Source organism: Capricornis sumatraensis, chromosome 7, assembly GCF_032405125.1.
Source record: "Capricornis sumatraensis isolate serow.1 chromosome 7, serow.2, whole genome shotgun sequence".
Classification (NCBI taxonomy): domain Eukaryota; kingdom Metazoa; phylum Chordata; class Mammalia; order Artiodactyla; family Bovidae; genus Capricornis; species Capricornis sumatraensis.
The window spans coordinates 86,923,631-86,949,599 of NC_091075.1; the positions used below are offsets into that span (position 1 = coordinate 86,923,631).

General features: G+C 39.3%; 2 pseudogenes; both read right to left on the reverse strand.

Moving 5' to 3' along the window:
• Nucleotides 1-544: 544 nt before the first annotated feature.
• LOC138081838 (UDP-glucuronosyltransferase 2B15 pseudogene) lies at nt 545-5,209 on the reverse strand (annotated as a pseudogene).
• Nucleotides 5,210-10,361: 5,152 nt separating this feature from the next.
• LOC138081839 (UDP-glucuronosyltransferase 2B4-like) lies at nt 10,362-24,456 on the reverse strand (annotated as a pseudogene).
• Nucleotides 24,457-25,969: the final 1,513 nt, after the last annotated feature.

Below are 25,969 nucleotides of genomic sequence, written 5' to 3' on the forward strand. Positions count from 1 at the left end.
TATGTTGAACCATCTTTGTAATCTTAGAATAAATCCAAATTGATCATGGTGTGTGATTCTTTTTATGTATAATTGAGTTCAGTTTGCTAATTTTTTTGTTAGCTAATATTTTAAAAGGATTTTTGCATCAATATTCATCAAAGATATTCACCTGTAATTTTATTTTTTATTGTAAAATTATATATAAATCAGCATTTTAAAAAGAATTAATTACTGAAAGATATATGAAATTAGAATTTTAAATTGACTATAATCCACCTTATATTTTTAGGTACCATTTTTCTTTGGTTTGATGAACAGAACTGATCATTTCAAGAGGAATATTTTAAGTGTTTATCAAGAAATACACAGGATTATTTTCATCCTTAGAGTTGAGTGGATTAACTAACACAATATATTCAATCAAGATTAAAATTTTGGGTAAAACAGGAAGACACAGTTCTTGTCAAATATGGAGGAAAATCTCGTCACAGCTTGGTCCATAGTGGTTGAATTAAATGGAATAACACTATCTATCATGTCTGCTAGCCTGAGATCTCACAGTCTACTCCCTCTTTTTCTTCTCTCCTGTCTTAACAAACTTTTGATAGCAAAGCAAGCAACCTTTTATGGCAAGGAAAATAACAGTTGTCATACAGGCCAGCAGGAACCCAGTCACATCCAGAGAGTGGTACTGGAAGCAGGTGAGGTAGGCAGCTGGCCACAGGTGCTTGGGCTCCTTTGTGGCACATGACAAACTCGATCCAGAAGACTGCTCAGTCCAGGGGCTTCATAGGCTGATCACGTAGAATGGTTGATAACCTCAGCACATTCTTTGTATACCTAAAGGAAAACCAGAGAGACATTAATTTATACAACGAACCAGAAAAGATAAATCTGTGAAATTTTCATGCAGTTAGTATAAATGAATGCCACATAAAAGAAGGAAAATATATTATTTTCCTTCAGTTCAGTTCAGTTCAGTCGCTCAGTCGTGTCCGACTCTTTGCGACCCCATGAATTGCAGCACACCAGGCCTCCCTGTCCATCACCATCTCCCGGAGTTCACTCAGACTCAGGTCAATCGAGTCCGTGATGTCATCCAGTCATCTCATCCTTTGTCGTCCCTTTCTCCTCCTGCCCCCAGTCCCTCCCAGCATCAGAGTCTTTTCCAATGAGTCAACTCTTCGCATGAGGTGGCCAAAGTACTGGAGTTTCAGCTTTAGCATCATTTTCTCCAAAGAAATCCCAGGGCTGATCTCCTTTAGAATGGATTGGGTGGATCTGCTTGCAGTCTAAGGGACTCTCAAGAGTCTTCTCCAACACCACAGTTCAAAAGCATCAATTCTTTGGTGCTCAGCCTTCTTCACAGTCCAACTCTTACATCTATACCTGACCACTGGAAAAACCAGAGCCTTGACTAGACGGACCTCAGTCGGCAAAGTAATGTCTCTGCTTTTGAATATGCTATCTAGGTTGGTCATAACTTTTCTTCCAAGGAGTAAACGTCTTTTAATTTCATGGCTGCAGTCACCATCTGCAGTGATTCTGGAGCCCCCCAAAATAAAGTCTGACACTGTTTCCACTGTTTCCCCATCTATTTCCCATGAAGTGATGGGACTGGATGCCATGATCTTCGTTTTCTGAATGTTGAGCCTTAAGCCAACTTTTTCACTCTCCTCTTTCACTTTCATCAAGAGGCTTTTAAGTTCCTCTTCACTTTCCTTAGGGAAAATTAAAGAGAGCTTATGGGCTAGAATTTGTTAAATGAATAGAATTTGAAGCTATGAAAGAGAGAGAAGATGGGGAAGGAGAAACATCAAAGTCTAAAGAGTTGAATGAGTTAAGTACCTAAGGCAAAGAAAGAGAAAGGAGAGAAGAAGTAAATACATGATTTGAGTGTTCAAAGCTTGAATCATCCAGTAAAGAATTTTTAATACATAAGTTTTGAAATGCTGTCATAACCCAGAGATAGCTGGTATATCTATGATGAGGTTCAGAGGCACATCCAGGCAGGGATGAGTAGGAGTAGCCCAGAAATCGATATTGACCTTTTATTAGTGAAGTAACAGTTAAAAGTGTGGAAGTGAATTGCCTTGGTTTGAATCCTGACTCTGACTCTTACTTGCTGCCTGTTTTTCATTCTTCCTAGTTCACAGGCTTTTTTATTGTTAAATGGAATGAATGGAAATAGTACCTTATCTGATTATTTTGAGAAATAATGTATTGATTCTTAGAGGCATTCCTAGCATAAAGTAAGCTCTCAGCAAATGTTTGCTAGTATTGTTGTTTTCATTATTAGTTGTTTTAGAATCTGGAGAAGGCTCAACATTTCACTTCCAGGCTTTGCAGTTACATTTATTTCTACAGTTGAAATGATGCTGGACTAACAGTCAAGAAAGAAGGAGGAATAAAGAAATATGACTCAGGAGCTCTGAATCACAAAGTGCTACAACATGGCAGTGTAGCAATAATTATTGAGGCAACTTCTCTCCCTGTTCTGTACAAAACAGGTGGGAACACTGGGTTTTTAAGAAAAGGTCAGTAATCCAGACACATTTTTGTTATACTCTAGGGAAAGACTATAATGAAAAAGTTACTTAGTATGTGCAATAAGACTTAGTACACCTTGTAGAGTTTCATAAACATTCCGTATATATCAGGTAATAACATTTTCATTTTTGGACAGCAGCTTTACAGTACTAAAGATTAAGAAATGTATAAAGATACTAGAGAGATGTACTTTTACATAAAAACCACCAGGTGAAGCCTATAGCTCAAAAAAGAAGAAAATGTGATTCTTATGGTACTCATTCACTGTATTTGTGCTAAAATAAAAATACTACTACTTTTAAAACAAAAGTGTCCACTGTCACTGTGCTATTATTACCAATATATTCTCAAAATGTTTTCTTTCCAAAGTTACCATGAAGCAAAAGGGGAAAATATATATATATCATAGTTATGATATTAATAATATCATTGCAATGGATGCTTATCCTGAAATAATTTGGAAATCAAATATTCCTGGTTTTAGAAAATTTGGCTTTTCTACAGGAATATCCCAATGTATATCTTCTAAATCAATTATGTTATGATTTTACATTCTTCTAAATAACATAACAACTAAAAGAACTAAGAATATACCTATATTTATAAGTGGTATCTACATAGTTGAAATTGGGTAAATTAGAAGGTTCTGATTGTTTACTGTTTATCAGTGATGGGGTCAAAATATAAGCATAGAAAATTTGGAAAATATTAAGTGTAATTGGAATTTGAGCTGGATTATGTCACACCGGTTTCCTGAAAATAAACCATTTTAGAAGAGTTCCAAAACATTTGTGGAGTTTACACACTGAAAGAAAGTGTTAACTGTCAGATGAATAATCTTGTAACATTCATAGTCCCTACTCTTACTCTTTTCTGGATGCTTCTTCTTAATCCTTCTGTTACCATTTCAGTGATTCCTCTCATTCTAATGAGTAGCTCTTTCAAAATTGCTCCACTATCCCTAAACCTGAGGTAAACATTTTCCCTAAAAACCACAGAGAAAAAACTCAACGTGACACTCAAAATGGTTACTGATGACCATTTTCAAAGTTTTGAACAATCTTACTCCTCATTGTGTTTATATGAAGTCTCATTTGTCTTTATATGAGAACTTCTCTAGGAAGAGTATCTAGAAAAACAAAACTATACTTAAAAAGGATTATTAATGACTTGCTTCAAAGTATTGAGAAAATCTGTTCTTAACATTGTTTTCAACTCCAATCTGAAGGCTCCTCCCTTGGCCTTCATATGAGTGATGTTTTCATGTTGATCAGCAAACAAAGGAAGGCCCACCATAGGGATCCCATGGTAGATCACCTTGTAAATGCTGTTGTTATGAAACCTTTGGTTTTTGGATGGCCTAGGGTTGAGTGAATTTCAGTAGAATTATTAACTTTAAGTCTTAGAAATAAAATGAAAAATGGGCATTATAAGGCACTGAAAGAAGCAGTGTCTTTTAGATAACAGATGATGATACAGGGGAAGCTTCATCTAAACTGCTTTCAGAACTCAGAGCAAGAATCCATTAAGTCTGCTGAAGAGGTAAGTGAAAACTTCCTGAAAGAAGTGCTTTGTCACATTAATTCCACTAGTGAATCCAGGATTGGCAGGTGAACAAATGGAAAGAACAGTCTGGATAAAAGGAAGCGCATGAACAAAAAAACCAGGGAAGGGCATGTCAGAAATATATTCTCTTATTGGAGAAGGAAATGGCAACCCACTCCAGTATTCTTGCCTGGAGAATCCCAGGGATGGGGGAGCCCGCTGGGCTGCTGTCTATGGGGTCGCACAGAGTCGGACATGACTGAAGCAACTTAGCAGCAGCAGCAGCAAAGAAATAGTGAAGCTATTTATTCAAATAAGAAGAGAGTCAAGGCAACAGGAAGCATAATTGTAGTGGAACTGCAAGCAGAGGGAGGAAAAACCAAATTTTATCATGAAATGTGACATGGAATGCCCACATTTTATGTACTTATTACTGTTTCTATGCAGCCATGACCTTTCACACATAATAGCATAGACAAATGAGATTTTCAATGACAAGTATAAATATTTGAGAAATCATTAGGTGGTCTTCAGTCTAGTGCAAAACAGTCACAGATTACTAATAACTTACAATTTACTTTATTTGTATACTAGCTCTCAGATTTAATAGTTACTGGTTTATTTCTTTTTGACTGTTATAGAAGGGAGCTAACATATCCACTTAATATAACTCATTATTTTATTAGAGTTTTTATCTTTTTGTTTACAGAAAGGAAAGTACATACAATCATGCATGCGATGAGAAATATTTTTACAAATTGATGTAATTATGTCCAATTCTTTGTGACTCCATGGACTGTAGCCTGCCAGGCTCCTCTGTCCATGGGATCCTCCCAGCAAGAATTCTGGAATGGATTGCCATTTTCTTCTCCAGGGTATCTTCCTGACCCAGGGATCGAATCCAGGTCTTCTGCATTGCAGGCAGATTCTTTACCATCTGAGCTATAGGGAAGTCTCTAACTTATCAATAATCAATGTAACTTATGCTGCCTAGGAAGTATAAGTTCTTTTAGATTGCAAATTGTTAAGCCCTACTTCCAACAAAAATGACGACTGGTAGTATCTTACATGAATCCAGAGTATTAGCACTATTACAAGTTTCAAAACTGTTGAATTTAGAAAAGAAAACCATGTTACTACTTTATAAATATCAATAAGGCTGTTGACAAAGTTCCAAAATGATGTTGCTAAAATTTGTCGAATCAATCCTGAACATTTTGACAATGAGGCACAAAGCATTGACAGCATTGATTATTGTGGTTTGCTTGCCCAGTACTAAAATAAGATAACCAACTTTGATTCCCAAGCAGTTCCTTTAACTGTACTTTAATTTACTAGCATTTGACTTCTACTTGTCATGTGAATGTAAAATAACTAAGTTCTCAGCAAAAAATTAGTGTAGGTGCTTAGAAGAAGACTATATAATCAGTTGGCAAGCTAAAAAGTAGTTCACAAATTTCCAAAATGATATTTTACATAGTAGAAAATAACACCCAAGTGTATTTTACATAGTAGAAAATAGATTACTACTATATTTGATGGAGGAGGAGGCAACTGAATCTTTTCCATGCCAGTCTTCCTCATACTTGACATCTTCTTACAGTCTCTTTTCCTTCCTCAATTTGGAGGACAAACAGAGTCCACTAGGAGTCAGACTTAACAATGGGCAGGGTTCATTCTAAGGGCAGGACCCCATCTTCACACTTTGATCTGACAGGGCCCAGTCAACCAGGGATGCTGATGTTTCTCTTTTTCTAAATCACTGTGGCTGGTTGGATGTCTGGAGGCAGTTTGGGGAGCCCTGACCATCCTTGCTCTATCTAGGTAGCTCCCTGAAAAGCACGCTGAATAGCGTACCAAAATTTAGAGGAAATAAAAGGGGCCAGGATTACATGGCAAGTACAAATTGCATGGCACATTTCCGGATTTTATCACAATTAACATTATTGTGCTACTATGCTTACTGGATCATCAAAAAAGCAAGAGAGTTCCAGAAAAACATCTATTTCTTCTTTATTGACTATGCAATGCCTTTGACTGTTTGGATTACAATAAACTGTGGAATATTCTGAAAGAGATAGGGATACTAGACCATCTGACCTGCCTCTTGTGAAACCTGTATGCAGGTCAGGAAGCAACAGTAAGAACTGGACATGGACCAGGTTCGATGCATGATACTGGAGGCTTGGGGCTAGTGCACTGGGATGACTCAGAGGGATAGTACGGGGAGGGAAGAGGGAGAGGGGTTCAGGATGGGGAACATGTGTATACCTCTGGCAGATTCATGTTGATGTATGGCAAAGCCAATACAATACTGTAATTAACCTTCAATTAAAATAAATAAATTTATATTTTAAAAAGTGTTAAAAAAATAAAGAAAAAAAGAACTGAACATGGAACAACAGACTGGTTTCAAATAGGAAAAGGAGTAGGGCAAGGCTGTATATTGTCACCCTGCTTGCTTAACATATGCAGAGTACATCGTGAGGAACCCTGGGCTGGAGGAAGACAAACTAGAATCAAGATTGCCAGGAGAAATGTCAATAACCTTAGATAAGCCGATGATACCACCCATATGGCAGAAAGTGAAGAAGAACTAAAGAGCCCCTTGATGAATGTGAAAGAGCAGAGTGAGAAAGTTGGCTTAAAGCTCAACATTCAGAAAACGAAGATCATGGCGTCCGGTCCCATCACTTCATGGCAAATAGATGGAGAAACAGTGGCTGACTTTATTTTTCTGGGCTCCAAAATCACTGCAGATGGTGATTCCAGACATGAAATTAAAACACGCTTACTCCTTGGAAGGAAAGTTATGACCAACCTAGTTCAGTTCAGTTCCGTTCAATCACTCAGTCGTGTCTGACTCTTCGCGACCTCATGAATGGCAGCACGCCAGGCCTCCCTGTCCGTCACCATCTCCGGAGTTCACTCAGACTCATACCCATTGAGTCCATGATGCCATCCAGCCATCTCATCCTCTGTAGTCCCCTTCTCCTCCTGCCCCCAATTCTTCCCAGCATCAGGGACTTTTCCATTGAGTCAACTCTTCACATGAGGTGGCCAAAGTACTGGAGTTTCAGCTTTAGCATCATTCCCTCCAAAGAAATCCCAGGGCTGATCTCCTTCAGAATGGACTGGTTGGATCTCCTTACAGTCCAAGGGACTCTCAAGAGTCTTCTCCAACACCACAGTTCAAAAGCACCAATTCTTCAGTGCTCAGCCTTCTTCACAGTCCAACTCTCACATCCATACATGACCACCGGAAAAACCATAGCCTTGACTAGATGGACCTTAGTCGGCAAGGTAATGTCTCTGCTTTTGAATATACTGTCTAGGTTGGTCATAACTTTTCTTCCAAGGAGTAAGTGTCTTTTAATTTCATGGCTAGAGTCACCATCTGCAGTGATTTTGGAGCACCCCAAAATAAAGTCTGACACTGTTTCCACTGTTTCCCCATCTATTTGCCATGAAGTGATGGGACCGGATGCCATGATCTTCGTTTTCTGAATGTTGAGCTTTAAGCCAACTTTTTCGCTCTCCTCTTTCACTTTCATCAAGAGGCTTTTTAGCTCCTCTTCACTTTCTGCCATAAGGGTGGTGTCATCGGCATATCTGAGGTTATTGATATTTCTCCTGGCAATCTTGATTCCAGCTTGTGTTTCTTCCAGTCCAGCGTTTCTCATGATGTACTCTGTATGTAAGTTAAATAAGCAGGGTGACAATATACAGCCTTGACGTACTCCTTTTCCTATTTGGAACCAGTTTGTTGTTCCATGTCCAGTTCTCACTGTTGCTTCCTGACCTGCATACAGATTTCTCAAGAGCCAGGTCAGGTGGTCTGGTATTCCCATCTCTTTCAGAATTTTCTGCAGCTTATTGTGATCCACACAGTCAAAGGCTTTGACATAGTCAATAAAGCAGAAACAGATGTTTTTCTGGAGCTCTCTTGCTTTTTCCATGATCCAGCGGATGTTGGCAATTTGTTCTCTGGTTCCTCTGCCTTTTCTAAAACCAGCTTGAACATCAGGGAGTTCACGGTTCACGTATTGCTGAAGCCTGGCTTGGAGAATTTTGAGCATTACTTTACTAGCATGTGAGATGAGTGCAATTGTGCAGTAGTTCGAGCATTCTTTGGCATTGCCTTTCTTTGGGATTGGAATGAAAACTGACCTTTGCCAATCCTGTGGCCACTGCTGAGTTTTCCAAATTTGCTGGCATATTGAGTGCAGCACTTTCATAGCATCATCTTTCAGGATTTGAAATAGCTCCACTGGAATTCCATCACCTCCACTAGCTTTGTTCATAGCGATGCTTTCCAAGGCCCACTTGACTTCACATTCCAGGATGTCTGGCTCTAGATTAGTGATCACACCATCGTGATTATCTGGATCGTGAAGATCTTTTTTGTACAGTTCTTCTGTGTATTCTTGCCACCTCTTCTTAATATCTTCTGCTTCTGTTAGGTCCAGACCATTTCTGTCCTTTGTTGAGCCCATCTTGACATGAAATGTTCCCTTGGTATCTCTAATTTTTTTGAAGAGATCTCTAGTCTTTCCCATTCTGCTATTTTCCTCTATTTCTTTGCATTGATCACTGAAGAAAGCTTTCTTATCTCTTCTTGCTATTCTTTGGAACTCTGCGTTCAGATGCTTGTATCTTTCCTTTTCTCCTTTGCTTTTCAGCTCTCTTCTTTTCATATCTATTTGTAAGGCCTCCCCAGACAGCTATTTTGCTTTTTTGCATTTCTTTTCCTTGGGGATGGTCTTGATCCCTGCCTCCTGTACAATGTCACGAACCTCATTCCATAGTTCATCAGGCTCTCTATCTATCAGATCTAGGCCCTTAAATCTATTTCTCACTTCCACTGTATAATCATAAGGGATTTGATTTAGGTCATACCTGAATGGTGTAGCGGTTTTCCCTACTTTCTTCAATTTGAGTCTGAATTTGGTAATAAGGAGTTCATGATCTGAGCCACAGTCAGCTCCTGGTCTTGTTATTGTTGACTATATCTATATAGAGCTTCTCCATCTTTGGCTGCAAAGAATATAATCAATCTGATTTCGGTGTTGACCATCTGGTGATGTCCATGTGTAGTCTTCTCTTGCGTTGTTGGAAGAGTGTGTTTGCTATGACCAGTGCATTTTCTTGGCAAAACTCCATTAGTCTTTGCCCTGCTTCATTCCGCATTCCAAGACAGCATATTAAAAAGCAGAGACATTACTTTGTCAACAAAGGTCCGTCTAGTTAAGGCTATGGTTTTTCCAGTGGTCAGGTATGGATGTGAGAGTTGGACTATAAAGAAAGCTGATCGCTGAAGAATGGATGCTCTTGAACTGAAGTGTTGGAGAAGACTCTTGAGAATCCCTTGGACTGCAAGGAGATCCAGCCAGTCCATCCTAAAGGAGATCAGTCCTGGTGTTCATTGGAAGGACTGATGTTGAAGCTGAAACTCCAACATTTTGACCATCTGATACAAAGAGCTGACTCATTTGAAAAGACCCTGATGTTTGGAAATATTGAAGACAGGAGGAGAAGGGGATGACAGAGGATGAGATGGTTGGATGGCATCACTGACTCAATGGACATGGGTTTGGGTGGACTCTGGGAGTTGGTGATGGACAGGGAGGCCTGGCATGCTGGAGTTCATGGGGTCGCAAAGAGACATGAGTGAGCGACTGAACTGACTGACTGATGTTTATTGTTAAAATTTAACTCCTGAGAACATCTGTATGTTTACTGTATCCTTAGGGATCCTTGAAGGTAAAGGGTAAATGACAGGCATAATTTGGCAGTTTCTGTACCTGCCCACACTACTATCATAATATCAGAATTCACAATGCATCTCTTAAATATACTTCTTTTTTATCACAATATTACTTCAAAATTCTCATCAATCAAAGACACCTGTGCTACTTTAGCACCTGCTGTGTATATTTTGGTTTTTATCTGAGGGGCTTCCATGCTGGCTCAATGGTAAAGAATCCGCTTGCAATGCAGGAGACACAGTTCAGTCCCTTGATTGGGAAGATCCTCTGAAGAAGAAAATGGCAGTCCACTTCAGTATTCTTGCCTGGGAAATCCCACAGAGAAGCCTGGCAGGCTATGGTCCATGGGGCCACAAAAGAGTCAGATACAACTTAGTTACTAAGCAATAGCAACAACATGAATATTTGAGATAAGCTGAAACTATTAAAATGGTTTACCTTTATTACAGAAGATGTCTAAAATCTGACCTTTTATAGAGTGTAACCAACTTATTAAATATTAATAACTGTCCACTATTAAGTTACTGTGCGTATCTTTTGTGGAATCTGGGCAAGGGCTGATGCAATAATATTAGCTCTTTCTTCTGACATGTTAGTGACAGTTGACCCCAAAGAAAACACCACAACAGCATTTTCTCCAGAGCTCTGCACAAGCTCTTCCATTTCCTGTGAAAAAAAGCAGTTGCTCCATCACAAAAGAGCAACAGCGTAGCAAACATTTGTTGAAGAATGACTGCAAACAGTTAAAGAGAAAATCTGATATTATGAGGAATTATTATAATTGTGGCTGTTTTTCAAAATATTGTGGTGAAATACATAAAACATAAAGCTTGCCACGTTAACTACTCCTAAGTGTATAGCTTAGTAAAGTATATTCATATTCTGCAACCTATCTCCAGAACTTTCTCATCTGGCGAAAGTGGTAGTCTATGTCCATTAAGAAACTCCATTTTCTTCTTCCACCAGCCCCTCGCAACCTTCATTCTTCTCTATGTTTCTACAAATTTGACTAGTCTGGATATCTCATATCAGTTGAATTTTGCAGTATTTGTTTTTGTGTGTGTGATTTACTTATTTCACTCATGTAAGATTCTTCATTGTGACAAATGTCAAATCTTTTAAAACCTGAGTAATATTTCATTGTTTGTAGATATCACATTTTGTTTATGGATTATCTGTTGATGGACACTTTCGTTGCTTCAGCCTCTTGGCTCTTGTGAATAGTGCTTTTGTGAATGCGGTGTGCAAATAGATCTTGGGATTCTAATATCAATTATTTTGGATACATGCCCAGAAGAGGAATTTCTGGACTATGATTATATTTTCAAATTTTTGAAGAATATCCAAATTGTCTTCAGTAATAGCTGTCTTTTAAGACTTCACTCCTTAGGTCCTTGAGAAGGATATGTGTGATTTGAGGACAGTTTTTTCTACTAGGTATATCTGTGGGAATGTCTGTGTATGTGTGTGTGTTTGTGTATCTGTGTGTGTGTGTAAGCAAGAAATGTGATAGAGCCAGTAAACATAGTAATGAGGGGATAATATAATCTTGATAACATGATTATGCTTAGACTCTTTATTAGTAATGTAATCAATTACTAACGTAGATTCTTAGCAGGAGGGATGACCACAGGATCTTAAGTCACCTCTAATTCTTTATTGTTGTAGTTCTACTACATTATCTGTTTACTCCAGTCAGACTTTCTAGGGAATTATTTTAGCTTAGTCATTACTGTTTCACTTCTCTGACTATGAGCACTAAGAAAGAATTATAATATAAATGATTTTATCAGTTGGTCAGCTCTGTAATTTTTATGCCTTACTTTAAACTTTTTCAGAATTTCTAAAACACTCTATCTAAATTACTAATCACTGACATTGAAGAGTTTGGCATTATGGTTTGGAAGATCTGTAAAGCAATCCTTTGAGTCCTATTTATATATGACCCAGAGATATGCCTATGTGATTACATATTTTGGTGACCATATTGCTGGGTTTGTTTACATATTACACCCTTTGCCCTGAGCTCATATTGTATGATCAATGTCACAGTAGGCTGTGCTATGTGCAACTGCTGTGAAGGACTCTTGCTATCATCTCAATGGGTACCCCAGAGAGCATCTGCTCCCCAGCGGGACAGCATTATCCTGATACAAAATAAATAGGAACATTACAATAAAAAACCATAAGACAATATCCAGGATGAATATACATGCAAAAATTCTCATCCAAATAGCAAACCAAATTCAAGAATACATTAAGAGGACCATATAGCATGACTAAGACAGATTTATCCCTGAGATGAAAGGATGGTTCAACATAACAAAATCAAACACAATACTTTATATCAATAGAATACAAGACAAAATAAATTGATCATCTCAGTAGATGCAGAAAATGCATTTGACAAGACAAAAAAATCCTTTTATGATTAAAAACCCTCAACATACTGGATATAGAAAGAACATACCTCAGTAATAACAGCCATATATGACAAATCCAAAGGTAACATTATACACAATGGTGAAAAGTTAAAGGTTTTTATCTAAGATCAGGAATAAGACAAGGAGGGCCACTCCCACACTTAGTCAGTTTAACCTAGAAGTTCTGGCTAGAACAATGAGGTAAGACAAAGGAATCAAAGGATCCAAATCAAAAAGGAATAATAGAAATTATCACTTTTGCAGATGACAAATTTTTTTTGTATAGAAAATCCCAGACAGTCAACCATAAAACTGAACTAATCAACAAATTAAGTAAAGTTGCAAGATATATGGAAAAGGCAATGGCACCCCACTCCAGTACTCTTGCCTGGAAAATCCCATGGACAGAGGAGCCTGGTAGGCTGCAGTCCTTGGGGTCACTAAAAGTCGAACACGACTGAGTGACTTCCCTTTCTCTTTTCACTTTCATGCACTGGAGAAGGAAATGGCAACCCACTCCAGTATTCTTGCCTGGAGAATCCCAGGGACGAGGGAGCCTGATGGGCTGCTGTCTATGGAGTCGCACAGAGTCGGACATGACTGAAGCCATTTAGCAGTAGCAGCAGTAGCAAGATATAAAATCAACATACAGAAATCAGTTGTATTTCTGTATACTAGAAGCTCTATACAGTCAACAAAAACAAGACCAGGAGCTGACTGTGGCTCAGATCATGAACTCCTTATTACCAAATTCAGACTCAAATTGAAGAAAGTAGGGAAAACCGCTACACCATTCAGGTATGACCTAAATCAAATCCCTTATGATTATACAGTGGAAGTGAGAAATAGATTTAAGGGCCTAGATCTGATAGATAGAGAGCCTGATGAACTATGGAATGAGGTTCGTGACATTGTACAGGAGGCAGGGATCAAGACCATCCCCAAGGAAAAGAAATGCAAAAAAGCAAAATGGCTGTCTGGGGAGGCCTTACAAATAGATATGAAAAGAAGAGAGGCGAAAAGCAAAGGAGAAAAGGAAAGATACAAGCATCTGAACGCAGAGTTCCAAAGAATAGCAAGAAGAGATAAGAAAGCCTTCTACAGCGATCAATGCAAAGAAATAGAGGAAAATAATAGAATGGGAAAGACTAGAGATCTCTTCAAAAAAATTAGAGATACCAAGGGAACATTTCATGTCAAGATGGGCTCAACAAAGAACAGAAGTGGTCTGGACCTAACAGAAGCAGAAGATATTAAGAAGAGGTGGCAAGAATACACAGAAGAACTGTACAAAAAAGATCTTCACGATCCAGATAATCACGATGGTGTGATCACTAATCTAGAGCCAGACATCCTGGAATGTGAAGTCAAGTGGGCCTTGGAAAGCATCGCTATGAACAAAGCTAGTGGAGGTGATGGAATTCCAGTGGAGCTATTTCAAATCCTGAAAGATGATGCTATGAAAGTGCTGCACTCAATATGCCAGCAAATTTGGAAAACTCAGCAGTGGCCACAGGATTGGCAAAGGTCAGTTTTCATTCCAATCCCAAAGAAAGGCAATGCCAAAGAATGCTCGAACTACTGCACAATTGCACTCATCTCACATGCTAGTAAAGTAATGCTCAAAATTCTCCAAGCCAGGCTTCAGCAATACATGAACCGTGTACTCCCTGATGTTCAAGCTGGTTTTAGAAAAGGCAGAGGAACCAGAGAACAAATTGCCAACATCTGCTGGATCATGGAAAAAGCAAGAGAGCTCCAGAAAAACATCTGTTTCTGCTTTATTGACTATGTCAAAGCCTTTGACTGTGTGGATCACAATAAGCTGCAGAAAATTCTGAAAGAGATGGGAATACCAGACCACCTGACCTGGCTCTTGAGAAATCTGTATGCAGGTCAGGAAGCAACAGTGAGAACTGGACATGGAACAACAAACTGGTTCCAAATAGGAAAAGGAGTATGTCAAGGCTGTATATTGTCACCCTGCTTATTTAACTTACATACAGAGTACATCATGAGAAACGCTGGACTGGAAGAAACACAAGCTGGAATCAAGATTGCCAGGAGAAATATCAATAACCTCAGATATGCAGATGACACCACCCTTATGGCAGAAAGTGAAGAGGAGCTAAAAAGCCTCTTGATGAAAGTGAAAGAGGAGAGCGAAAAAGTTGGCCTAAAGCTCAACATTCAAAAAATGAAGATCCTGGTATCCGGTCCCATCACTTCATGGCAAATAGATGGGGAAACAGTGGAAACAGTGCCAGACTTTATTTTTTGGGCTTCAAAATCACTGCAGATGGTGATTGCAGGCATGAAATTAAGACGCTTACTCCTTGGAAGAAAAGTTATGACCAACCTAGACAGTATATTCAAAAGCAGAGACATTACTTTGCCGACTAAGGTCCATCTAGTCAAGGCTCTGGTTTTTCCTGTGGTCATGTATGGATGTGAGAGTTGGACTGTGAAGAAGGCTGAGCGCCAAAGAATTGATATGTTTGAACTTGTTGTTGGAGAAGACTCTTGAGAGTCCCTTGGACTGCAAGGATATCCAACCAGTCCATTCTGAAGGAGATCAGCCCTGGGATTTCTTTGGAGGGAATGATGCTAAAGCTGAAACTCCAGCACTTTGGCCACCTCATGTGAAGAGTTGACTCATTGGAAAAGACTCTGATGCTGGGAGGGATTGGGGGCAGGAGAGGGGGACTACAGAGGATGAGATGGCTGGATGGCATCACTGCCTCGATGGATGTGAGTCTGGGTGAACTTCGTGAGTTGGTGATGGACAGGGAGGGCTGGTGTGCTGTGATTCATGGGGTCACAAAGAGTCGGACAGGACTGAGTGACTGAACTGAACTGAACTGAACAATGAAACATCTGAAAAAAAACTTTCCCATTCACAATAGCATCAAGAATAAGAAAATAACTATAAATAAATTTAACCAATGAAGTGAAAGATCTGTACAATGATAACTACAAGACTTTGTTGAAAGAAATAGAATAAAACACAAAGAAATGGAAAGACATCTTGTGTTCTTGGATCAAAAGAATGAATAGTTAAAATGTCCACACTCTCCAAAGCCAAAGATAACACACCTCTCAATTTCAAATTATACTGCAAATTATAGTATTTAAGACAATAAGGTATTGGCCTAAAAATAGAAACATAGACAATGAAACAGAATACAGGATCCAGAATTAAATCCTTGCATGTACAGTCAACTAATATTCACAATGAATGCAAGAACATCCAATCTTGAAAGAATAGTCTCTTCTTTCTCTTCTGAGGAAACTAGATTAACACATGCAAAAAAAAAAAAAAAGAATGAAACAAGACCCCTAACTTACACCACTCACAAAAATTATTTGAAAATGGATCAATGGTTTAATATGACCAAAAATAATAACATTCCTAAAAGAAGCTCCTATTTTTCTTTTCTTTTTTTTTTTTTTTGGATATGACACCAAAATCACAACAAAAGAAAAAGAAATCAACTAATTGGGACTAAATCAAACTTAAAAGTTTCTGCACAGCAAAAAAAACAGTAAGATAAAAATGCAACCTGCAGTATAGGAGAAAAATATTGCAAACCACACATAAAAAGAGGCATTAACATCATATATATATTATATATAACTCATACATCTCAATAATCAAAAAATTAATTGCAATTGGCAGATAGACAAGATAGACATTTTTCCAAAGGTACCCAAATGGCCAGCAGGTATCTGAAAAGATGTTTACCATCGTTGGTACTCAGGGCAATGGAAATCAAAACCTCAATGAGATACCATCTCACACCTGTTAGAAAGTCTACCATTAAGAATATAAGCGATATGTGTTGATGAGAATGTGGAGAAAAGGAAATGTAAATTGGTTGAGTGTCTGTGGAAAACAAAATGTAGTTTTCTACAAAATTAGAAAGAGGTCTATTATGTGATCCAGAAATTTCACTTCTGGGTATATACCTGAAGAAAACAAAAGCAGTGTGGTAAAGAAATATTTGTTCCAGATGGTTTTAGAAAAGGCAGAGGAACCAGAGATCAAATTGCCAACATCCGCTGGATCATGGAAAAAGCAAGAGAGTTCCAGAAAAAGATCTATTTCTGGTTTATTGACTATGCCAAAGCCTTTGACTGTGTGGATCACAATAAGCTGTGGAAAATTCTGAAAGAGATGGGAATACCAGACCACCTGACCTGGCTCTTGAGAAATCTGTATGCAGGTCAGGAAGCAACAGTTAGAACAGGACATGGAACAGACTGGTTCCAAATAGGAAAAGGAGTACGTCAAGGCTGTATATGGTCACCTTGCTTATTTAACTTCTATGCAGAGTACATATATCATGAGAAAAGCTGGGCTGGAGGAAGCACAAGCTGGAATTGAGAAATATCAATAACCTCAGACATGCAGATATGCAGATGACACCACCCTTATGGCAGAAAGTGAAGAGGAGCTAAAAAGCCTCTTGATGAAAGTGAAAGAGGAGAGCGAAAAAGTTGGCTTAAAGCTCAACATTCAGAAAACAAAGATCATGGCATCCGGTCCCATCACTTCATGGGAAATAGATGGGGAAACAGTGGAAACAGTGGCAGACTTTATTTTTGAGGGCTCCAAAATCACTGCAAATGGTGACTGCAGCCATGAAATTAAAAGACGCTTACTCCTTGGAAGAAAAGTTGTGACCAACCTAGAGAGCATATTCGAAAGCAGAGACATTACTTTGCCAACTAAGGTCAGTCTAGTCAAGGCTATGGTTTTTCCTGTGGTCATGTATGGATGTGAGAGTTGGACTGTGAAGAAGGCTGAGCACCGAAGAATTGATGCTTTTGAACTGTGGTGTTGGAGAAGACTCCTGAGAGTCCCTTGGACTGCAAGGAGATCCAACCAGTCCATTCTGAAGGAGATCAGCCCTGGGATTTCTTTGGAAGGAATGATGCTAAAGATGAAGCTCCAGTACTTTAGCCACCTCATGCGAAGAGTTGACTCATTGGAAAAAACTCTGATGCTGGGAGGGATTGGGGGCAGGAGGAGAAGGGGACGACCCAAGATGAGATGGCTGGATGGCATCACGGACTCGATGGATGTGAGTCTGGGTGAACTCTGGGAGATGGTGATGGCCAGGAAGGCCTGGTGTGCTGTGATTCATGGGGTTGCAAAGAGTCGGACATGACTGAGTGACTGAACTGAACTGAAGTGATTCATGGAGCCAAGGGGAAAATTCCAGTCCCTTATAGTGAAAAAGCAAAATGGCTGTCTGAGTAGGCCTTACAAATAGCTGTGAAAAGAAGAGAAGCAAAAAGCAAAGGAAAAGAATAAAGATATACCCATTTGAATGCAGAGTTCCAAAGAAGAGCAAGGAGAAATAAGCAAGCCTTCATTAGTGATCAGTGCAAAGAAATAGAGGAATACAATAGAATGGGAAAGACTAGAGATCTCTTCAAGAAAATTAGAGATAGCAAGGGAATATTTCATGCAAAGATGGGCTCAATAAAGGACAGAAATGTTATGGACCTAACAGAAGCAGAAGATATTAAGAAGAGGTGGCAAGAGTACACAAAAGAACTGTACAAAAAAGATCTTCACAACACAGATAATCACAATGGTGTTGATCACTCACCTAGAACCAGACTTCCTGGAATGTGAAGTCAGGTGGCGTTCAGGAAACATCACTATGATCAAAGCTAGTGGAAGTGATGGAATTCCAGTTGAGCTATTTCAAATCCTAAAAGATGATGCTGTGAAAGTGCTGCACTCAATATGCCAGCAAATTTGGAAAACTCAGCAGTGGCCATAGGACTGGAAAAGGTCACTTTTCATTCCAATCCCTAAGAAAGGCAATGCAAAAGAATGCTTAAACTACCGCACAATTGCACTCATCTCATATGCTAATAAAATAATGCTCAAAATTCTCCAAGCGAGGCTTCAACAGTAGGTGAACCGTGAACTTCCAGATGTTCAAGCTTGTTTCAGAAAAGGCAGAGAACCAGAGATCAAATTGCCAACATCCTCTGGATCATGGAAAAAGCAAGAGAGTTCCAGGAAAACATCTGTTTCTGCTTTATTGACTATGTCAAAGCCTTTGACTGTGTGGATCACAAAAAACTGTGGGAAACTCTGAAAGAGATGTGAATACCAGACCACCTGACCTGCCTCTTGAGAAATCTGTATTCAGGTCAAGAAGCAACAGTTAGAACTGTACATGGAACAACAGACTGGTTCCAAATGGGAAAAGGAGTACGTCAAGGCTGTATATTGTCACCCTGCTTATTTAACCTACATGCCGAGTACATCATGAGAAACCCTGGGCTGGATGAAGCACAAGCTGGAATCAAGATTGCCGGGAGAAATATCAATAACCTCAGATATGCCGATGACACCACCCTTATGGCAGAAAGTGAAGAACTACAGAGCCTTTTGATGAAAGTGAAAGAGGGGAGTGAAAAAAGTGGCTTAAAGCTCAACATTCAGAAAAATCAGATCATGGCATCCGGTCCCATCACTTCATGGCAAATAGATGGAGAAACAGTGGAACCAGTGACAGACTTTATTCTTTTGGGCTCCAAAATCACTGTAGATGGTGACTACAACCATGAAATTAAAAGATGCTTACTCCTTGGAAGAAAAGTTATGACCAACCTAGACAGCATATTAAAGAGCAGAGACATTACTTTGCCAACAAAGGTCTGTCTAGTTAAGGCTATGCTTTTTCCAGTAGTCATGTATGGAATTGAGAGTTGGACTGGAAAGAAAGCTGAGTGATGAAGAATTGATGCTTTTGAACTGTGGTGTTGGTGAAGACTCTTGAGAGTCCCATGGACTACAAAGAGATCCAACCAGTCCATCCTAAAGGAAAACAGTCCTGAATGTTCATTGGAAGGTCTGATGTTGAAGCTGAAACTGTGAACTTCAGCTACCTGATTTGAAGAACTGACTCATTGGAAAAGACCCTGAGGCTCGGAAAGATTGAAGGCGGGAGGATTAGGGAACAACAGAGAATGAGATTGTTGGATGGCGTCACCGACTCAATGGACATGAGTTTGAATAAACTCTGGGAGTTGGTGATGGACAGGGAGGCCTGGCATGCTGCAGTCCATGGGGTTGCAAAGAATTGGACACTACTGAGTGACTGAACTCTACTGAACCGAAGGGAAAAAACCTAAGTGCCGATCACTTGATGAATGCATAAAGAAGATCTGATACACACACACACACACAGGCACAGACATAAAATATATGCATCCATGGGAAAGGAATTCTGTCATATTTGATAACATGGATGAACTTTGACAAGATTATGCTAGAATTTGTACATTCATTCTAATCTTTTATCTACTTCTATAATTAAATATACATTATGACATATATTTTGAAAATTGTAATCTAACATATTCTTTTTTATCCTACAAAAAATTATGATCTTATTATGTTTGTTATTTTCCACTTGTTTCCAAATAAGTCTCATATGTAGATGATTTAGGGTAATGAAGTATTCTTTGATAGTTCAATTATAATGGTGCAATGTGCACATTGATACATTGTTTAATTATTGCTTAATATTGGATATTTATATTGCTTCCTGTGTTGACTCTTATGAATTACTGCCCATAATATTGTTTTTGCATATCTTGATTATTTTTTTCTGTATCATTTCATAGGAGTATATTGTGAAACCAAAGGCTATAAGCATTTTTAAGATTCTGGACACATTTTGCCAAACATCTTGTTTCTTCAAAATGTACAGAAATTTTCTGAAAACCTAATAGTTAAGGAAAAGGTGGTAGTTTGAAAGAAGTTTCTCTGTATAATAAAACTTTCACAGTCATTGACTTGGATTCAAATCTTGTTTCTCCAACTTAATAAAAATACATATTATTACTAATTATTGTGATTTACTGCTATTCATCTTTCTCTTTTACCTTATTCTTCTCCTGCTAATCTCTTCTCCTATTAACATTGTCACTTTCCTGAAATGAGAATGGGGAAATCTTTTAAAAAATGGAGTTAGGTAGCACAGCCTGTCTTCCTCCACACATGCCCTATCCCTTCTGTTTATTCCTAAATATCCTTCAGATCTCACCTTAATAACAGTGTCTCAGAGATAATTTCTATGATTCACCCTGGATATTTCCTTAGTGTTGTGGTCTTTTCTTCTTATAATAATTTTCACACAATTTTTGTGTGCTGTTATTCTATCTTTTACTTCCCTGGTGGCTCAGAGAATAAAGTGTCTGCCTGCAATGCGGGAGACCTGGGTTTGATCCCTGGGTCGAGAAGATCCCCTGGAGAAGGAAACGACAACCCACTCCAGTATTCATGCCTGGTCCCATGGACAGAGGAGCCTGGTAGGCTACAGTCCACAGGGTTGCAAAGAGTTGGACATGACTGAATGACTTTACTTTCCCATTCTATCTTTCCACATAGAGTATCAGGTGGCAGAAACTGTGCCTACACCATATCTCTGCATTATAGCACTTATTTCTGGAATATGCTAGTCACCATTATAATTTTTTGAATGAATCTCTGATGCTTTATTATGTGTTCAATAATGAATTCATGATTTGATCAACATATTCTCAAAGTCTCATGGGTTTCTCATTTCTCCAGGATACCCTCCTTCCCAGTTTACTCTTTAATGATAGTAAAATCCAGATACTGTGTTGGCATAGAAATAAATGAGTTTTTAGTTGGCAGATCACTTTTGTAAGCTTTCTACATCTCACTCATTGAAATCAAATATTCTAAATAAAGCAAACAGACTTATTGAAAATGCAAAGTAAACAAAACAAAGCAAATAGGAATATGCCACCTTAGGCAGGGGTTTGGCAGGTTTGCAGTGGAGGCCTCCAACAAATTCAAAATTTGGTAGCAGAAGGCAAGGGAATTCAAAATCACAGTAGGTTCAAATGAGCCACATCTCAGCTTTCCCCATTGTCTCTGATAATGTAGTGGGTCTTCTTGAAAGGAAAAACAAAAACAAAAGCAAGAAGGAAGATTAGACAAAATGAGAATGCTACCATGTGGTATTTTAAGTAATTTTTAGAAAGGAGCTTAGAATGATACAGCCAAAGATGTTTGAAAGTGTCTGTTCTTTGATAAAGCCATTAGATATGGGTATACTGTAATACACATGTGTGTTCAGTCTCTCAGTCATGTCCAGCTCTTTGAGATCCCATGGACTGTAGCCTGCCAGGCTTCTCTGTCCATGGGATTCTGCAGGCAAGAATAATAGAGTGGGTTGCTGCGTCCTCCTCCAGGGAATCTTCCCAACCCAGGGATCAAACCTGGGTCTCTTGCATCTCCTGCATTGGCAGGCAGATTCTTTACCACCAAGCCACTTGGGAAACCCTATAATATAATAATATAACAATAGAATAATATTATATTATAATATAATATGGGCTTCCCTTATTGTTCAGCTGGTAAAGAATCCACCTGCAATGCGGGAGACCTAGGTTCTATTCCTGGGTTGGGAAGATCCCCTGGAGAAGGGAAAGGCTACCCACTCCAGTACTCTGGCCTGGAGAATTCCATGAACTGTATAGTCCATGGGGTCGCAAAGAGTTGGACACGAATAATACAGTATAGAAACTGAGATAACCAAATAAGAAGAACTTCTAAATCCTATCTAGATACTAGTGCTCCAAATATGTGTGTCATTTCTCAATTTAAATGACTTCATCTATCAAGAAATTGTATGGGGTTTCCAGTGATTTTTTTTTAAGTTAAAAAAAAAATTTAGTAAGTTGGTTATATAATTGCTTGGAGAATTTCCAAGTTCTTCAGTTTGTGGCTTGTTACTTCCTGAAATGTTCTGTGTTAGTGATGGTCCACAGGGTTCTACTATCTGTTCAGTTCAGTTCAGTTTCTCAGTTGTGTTCAACTCTTTGTGACCCCATGGACTGCAGCATGCCAGGTCTAGAGCTTACTAAAATTCATGTCCTTTGAGTCAGTGATGCCATCCAACCATCTCATCCTCTGTCATCCCCTTCTCTTCCCACCTTCAATCTCTCCCAGCATCAGGGTCTTTTCAAATGAGTCAGCTCTTCGCATCAGGTGGCCAAAGTATTGGAGTTTCAGCTTCAGCATCAGTCCTTCCAATGAATATTCAGAACTGATTTCCTTTAGAACTGACTGGTTATATCTCCTTGCTATCCAAGGGACTCTCAAGAGTTTTCTCCAAGACCACAATTCAAATTATTAATTCTTCAGTGCTCAGAGTCCAACTCTCACATCCATACATGACTACTGGAAAAACCATAGCTTTGACTAGATGAACCTTTGTTGGCAAAGTTGTCTCTGCTTTACAATATGCTGTCTAGGTCATAACTTTTCTTTTAAGGAGCAAGCGTCTTTTAATTTCATGAATGCAGACACCATGTACAGTGATTTTGGAGCCCAAGAAAATGAAGTCTTCATTGTTTCCACTGTTTCCCCATCTATTTGCCATGAAATGATGGGACCAGATGTCATGATCTTAGTTTTCTGAATGTTGAGGTTTAAGCCAACTTTTTCACTCTCCTCTTTCACTTTCGTCAAGAGGCTGTTTAGTTCTTCACTTTCTGCCATAAGGGTGATGTCATCCAAATATCTGAGGTTAATGATATTTCCCCCAGCAATCTTGATTCCAGCTTGTACTTTATCCAGCCTGGCATTTCTCATGATGTACTCTGCATATAAGTTCAATAGTTCAGTTCAGTTCAGTTGCTCAGTCATGTCCGACTCTTTGCGACTCCATGAACCACAGCACACCTGGCCTCCCTGCCCATCACCAACTCCCTGAGTTTACCCAAACTCATGTCCATTGAGTCAGTGATGTCATCTAACCATTTCATCCTCTGTCGTCCCCTTCTCCTCCTGCCTTCAATCTTTTCCGACACCAAGGTCTTTTCAAATAAGTCAGCTCTTTGCATCAGGTGGCCAAAATATTGGAGTTTCAGCTTCAACATCAGTCCTTCTAAATAAGCAGGGTGAAAATATACAACTTTGATGTACTCCTTTCCCTATTTGGAACCAGTCTGTTGTTCCATATCCACTTCTAACTATTGCTTCTTGACATGCATACAAGTTTCTCAGGAGGCAGGTAAGGTGGACTGGTATTCCCATCTCTTTAAGAATTTTCCAGTTTGTGGTCATCCACAGTCAAAGGCTTTGGTATAGTCGATAAAGCAGAAGCAGATATTTTTCTGGAACTCTCTTGCTTTTTTGATGACCCAACAGATGTTGGCAATTTGATCTCTGGTTCTACTTTGCTGTATAATTTAAGTGTTTCTGTATTATTTATGAGATCAGTGGATTATTTTATATTTTCACTTCATCTTTACACTTATAGAAGAAAAATTCTTGGAACTTTATACAAACACACTTCCTGAGGCACCAGAAAAGTTAGGGCTCATCCTAAAAACTAAAAGATAACTTACCTAAGCACTTCACTGTAAAACAGATTCCATTTGTTTGCATTAAGTGCCTGGAAACAGAAGTCAAAATAAAGTACATATATCATATTTTTTAGCCTTTCCATGAATGTCATATGGTCATTTAGTTCTGACATAATAACAGGTATCTAGGATGGTGGGAATGGAATTTTTCCACTATATTTTTCAATTGAATAACCAGGGTGAAACAAAGACTGTACATTAAAGGTATTTTAAGTCTCTCAGCCAGCAACTCACCACAAGTCCAATGGCATCTGCAAGAACGACCTTGAACCTTGATTCCTGTAGCTTTGTCATAAGTTTCTTGTTTGAAACAACATCGTCTCAAAACTTCATAGTAGTATCAAAATATTCCAAAATTGCATTTTTCAGCATTGAGAAATGTGTCCAAAATGAGTGTTTTGACACATTCATCCACACATCTTGACAAAATGCTTGATAAAATTTTTGTAATCATCGTTAGCTAAAGATGCATGGAAAGCCTCAAACTTAATAGCAGATGGTTTGTTGGGATCAATAAGAATAGAAACTGAAGATGTCAAAACAGTCAGATCATGACTCCTTGTGAAAAGTTGATCCAGAATCATCTTCATGTTAATCCAATGACTATATTTCACTGGCCATGCCAGCACCTTTCCACAACTTCCACAGCTAAAGTAGCAAGTCAGCCTTAGCAGCAACAGAAATGACAGACAGTTCGTAGACATCTTATTCGTATGCAAAAATTGCTGAATCCTTTTGCCATTGCTCATGCTTATATCTCCTCATGCTTATGAGGAGGTACCCCATGTCCAAGGTCAGAGAAACCCCAGTAAGAGGATAGGTGCTGGAGTGGCAGCTGTGCAGTGCTGAAGTGGCTGTAAGGAGGTACCCCATGACCCAGGGCAAAGGGGAAACCCCAGAAAGATGGTAGGAGGGGTGAATTCGCATTTAGAGTCAAATCCCATTCCCTCTAGAGATGCTCAGAGGGCTCAGACAAACCTTGTGTGCACCAGGACCCAGGGACCCTACAGAGACAGAGCTATGTTGAGCATCTCCTGTGGAGGTACGGGTCAGCAGTGGACTGCTACAGAGACAGGGACTCTGGGTGAAGCAGACTTGGGTATGGCATAAACCCTCTTGGAGGAGCTCACCATTAACCCCACCATAGAGCTGCCAGAACTTACACAAGACTGGGAAATAAATTCTTCAAGGGCACAAACAGAACCTTGTGTGCACCAGGACCCAGGAGAAAGGAGCAGCAACCCCACAAGAGACTGACCCAGACTTGCCTGGAAGTGTCCAGGAGTCTCCAGGGGAGGCGTGGGTCGGTTGTGGCCTGCTGCAAGGTTGGGGGCAGTGGGTGTAGCAGTACATGCATGGGATCTTTTGAAGGTGGTCCCATTAACTTCATTACCTCCACCATAGTTTGGCCCCAGGTAAACAGCAGGGAGGGAACACAGCTCCACCCATCAACAGAAAATTGGATTACAGATTTACTGAATATCGCCCCATCCATGAGAACAAGACCCAGTTTCACCCTCATTCAGTCTCTCTCATCAGGAAGCTTCCATAAGCCTCTTATCCTTCTCTATGAGAGGGCAGACAGAATGAAACCACAATCACAGAAAACTAACCAATCTGATCACATGGACCACAGCCTTGTCTAACTCAATGAAACTATGAGCCATGCCATGTAGGGTCACCCAAGACAGACGGGTCATGGTGGAGAGATCTGACAAAATGTGGTCCACTCCACTGGAGAAGGGAATGGAAAACCACTTCAGTTTTCTTGCCTTGAGAACCCCAGGAACAGTATGAAAAGGCAAAAAGATAGGACACTGCAAGATGAACTCCCCAGGTCAGTAGATGCCCAAATACTACTGGAAATCAGTGAAGAAATAACTCCAGAAAGAATGAAGAGACAGAGCCAAAGCAAAGACAACACCCAGTTGGGGATGTGACTGGTGATAGAAGCAAAGTCCAGTGTTATAAAGAGCAATATTGCATAGGAACCTGGAATGTTAGGTCCATGAATCAAGGCATATTGGAAGTGGTCAAACAGGAGATGGCAAGAGTGAACATTGACGTTTTAGGAATCAGTGAACTGATTCCTAAATGGACTGGAATGGGTGAATTTAACTCAGATGACCATTATATCAACTACTGTGAGCAAGAATCCCCTAGAAGAAATGGAGTAGCCATCATAGTCAAGAAAAGAGTCTGAAATACAGTTCTTGGATGCAATCTCAAAAACGACAGAATGACATCTGTTCGTTTCCAAGG